The following is a 2,827-nucleotide window of genomic DNA, read 5'->3' as shown; positions in this document are numbered from 1 at the left end:
TGAAGGGGGTCTGAATACTTTCCGTACCCACTGTATATATATATATATATATATATATGTGTGTGTGTGTGTAATATTTATTTTGTTTTATATATATTTTTTTTTATTAAATTTTTTTTTTTTTTTTTTTATAAAATCAATTAATTGGAGATGCTTTGATTATTAAAATTTAAATGGAACCATTAAAATGGAATCCAGAAAATAATGGAAAACATAATTTGGTAAAGAGAAAACTGTAATACTCAATTAATTAGACAGCCTTTTTGATTAATAAAATTTAATTTAACCATTAAAACTGAAAAAAAATGGAAAAAAAATGAATTTGGAAATAAAACGGATTTCATAGGGCCCTTTAATTATAAGAATTTTTTTTTGTGGTAATAAAAATAGATGTAAGTGAACAATAGCCTTTAAAATTTCTTAAAATACATATGTAATAGCAATGAGGCAATAATAATTAGTTAAAATAAAGTATCAAAAGCAAGAAATCACTAAACAGTGCTAAATAAGGTACAAGGCAACCATAATGTTCCATCAACTGCACATTAACTAAAGCACATGCCTAAACAGGAACTAGAGCAAGCATGAACAAACACATTTAGGCCAAACTTAAGTCATACAAAATAATATTTAAGCATCAAGCAAAGGCACTTACATGGTCAATTATGCACACGCAGGAAAAACAGAATGAAAGGAGTAAAACTCAGTCCTCTGGACATGATGTTCGGTAGAGTTGCAATAGGCGCACACTGGACAGCGTTCCGATAAGGTGTTGGGGAGAGGCTGACTAACTTTAAGTGGGGCAACTCGGGCTTTAGAGGAGGTCATATGAGGGGCAGTTTTGGAACCATGAAGTATGGTTGTACTTTTTATTGGGTGAGAAGGTCTTTCCCTTCTGGGCTGACAACGGGCTTCTTGTTGTAACCAGTTGGAAAAATCTAGGAGGTTATAGGAAAGGGGCCCTGATCTCCTCGAACTCATACATCTCTTAAACTGGCAGAACTGCTCATGGGGAAGCTTCTCTAGAAGCCGCTCAACATGTGAACCACAGGTAAGTTCTGCGAGACCTTCAGAGCCCATGGACTGGAGGAGGCCCACTAATGCCTGAACTCTCAGGGAAAATTGGTCCAGGCCTCTACCATCGCCTATGCAGATAACAGGCATCTCCATTATAGCTTGGAGCTCCTTCAAAGCAAGTTGTCTAGGTTGACCATAACGCTCATCTAGGGCCCGTATAGCTTTAGTGTAAGGATCTGGGGCATAAACATAAGCAAATGCAAGTCTTCTTGCCTGGTCTACCTTCAGATGATTCAATAAGATGTGGTATTTATACTGCTCTGACTCTCCAGGATCTAACAAATTGGATAGGGCCATCTTTAGCATCAAGTACTGGCTTTCATCCTCCCTAGTGGGATCAGGGAAAGAAGGACCTTCTACCCTCCTATAATTTGACTGCAGGGGGCCAGTAGAAGAAACTAGCTGACTTATAAGGGAAGCAGATGTCAGGTAGGGAGGCTGCACATTGCTTGCTTGCTGAGCAGAGTAAGACATAACACCAGGCAAGGGTTGACTTGGCAGAGTATAAGCAGGGTACATGGCGTTATACGGGGCTGGTACTTGAGAGGAGGTGACAGGCCACTGACCATGACTAGGGGAATGTGTGAGCTGCGGCCCAGGCTGGGTAAGAGGAGAGTGTCTTACAGGAGGCAAAGGAAGCCGCTGCTGAAGTTGAAGAGGAGAGGAACTGCTCGTAAGCATACACTGTTGGATTAATCTACCCTGATTTCTTACTTCCTCTATCAGTTGTTGTATGAGTGCAGTCTGAGCATCAGGAACAGGAGCTATTGGAGAAGCATATGGGTGTTCAGCATCAGGGGTTAACGCTCTCTCAGATAAGACAGGTGAGTGAGAACATGGAATTTCCTCCTGAGTGCCTCCCTCCATAGGCAGTTCGGGCTCCTCTGAATCATCCTCAGACTCCTCCTTTCTCCAGGGTTGATAATGAGGACCAGTACCAGGCATATCTGCAGAATGAAGAGGTTGTTGTGTTTCTGCTGTAGATAGTGGTTGCTGACGATATTGCAGGATGAAATCATCATAACGTGCAGGGAGCTGAGCTTGGCGGTGTGGGCGCTCATGCTGAGATAACGAGGGCAGGGAGTGACTAGACATATCCACTGATCATCAATGAGCTCCGGCTCGAAGGACCATGAAAAGGAGGATGCATGAGGAGAACCGGCAGCTGTTTAGGTAGCTAGCTTGAAGCCAGTGGGGCTGTCGGTAAGAACAGGTCCAGTCTAGTCAAACCAGGTATATAAGAAAGTTTATTGTACATCCAAGGAGTTTTGGTGCATGTAGATGTGCGTGTGGTTTCTATAAAGGGGAACAAATATACAGAGTTTTAGTTTACCATTAACAGTGCTAAATAAGGTACAAGGCAACCACAATGTTCCATCAACTGCACATTAAATAACTAAAGCACATGCCTAAACAGGAACTAGAGCAAGCATGAACAAACACATTTAGGCCAAACTTAAGTCATACAAAATAATATTTAAGCATCAAACAAAGGCACTTACATGGTCAATTACGCACACGCAGGAAAAACAGAATGAAAGGAGTAAAACTCAGTCCTCTGCACAGTACAACCACATGCAACAAAGCGTAGGCTGTGGACACAGGTGCAGCTAATAAAGTCTGTGAGATGGCTCTAATTGGCTTGAGATTGGGTGGGTGGAGCTTGGGGCTAACAGGGAACTGAACAGGCTAAGGGGGGTGTGGCACTGCTTTGAGGGTGCAGCTTAGGGACACAAAAACTTTACAACAA

The 2,827-nt window shown here is 41.9% G+C and overlaps 1 pseudogene; it reads left to right on the top strand.

Moving 5' to 3' along the window:
• LOC107704649 (adenosine deaminase domain-containing protein 1-like) overlaps nucleotides 1-2,827 on the top strand; it is a 19,471-nt pseudogene that overhangs the window by 11,707 nt on the left and 4,937 nt on the right.

Source organism: Sinocyclocheilus anshuiensis, unplaced genomic scaffold (genome assembly GCF_001515605.1).
Source record: "Sinocyclocheilus anshuiensis isolate Anshui unplaced genomic scaffold, SAMN03320099.WGS_v1.1 scaffold1646, whole genome shotgun sequence".
Lineage (NCBI taxonomy): Eukaryota > Metazoa > Chordata > Actinopteri > Cypriniformes > Cyprinidae > Sinocyclocheilus > Sinocyclocheilus anshuiensis.
Note: the sequence above shows the minus strand (reverse complement) of the source record. Positions and strands in the feature narration are given on the sequence as shown.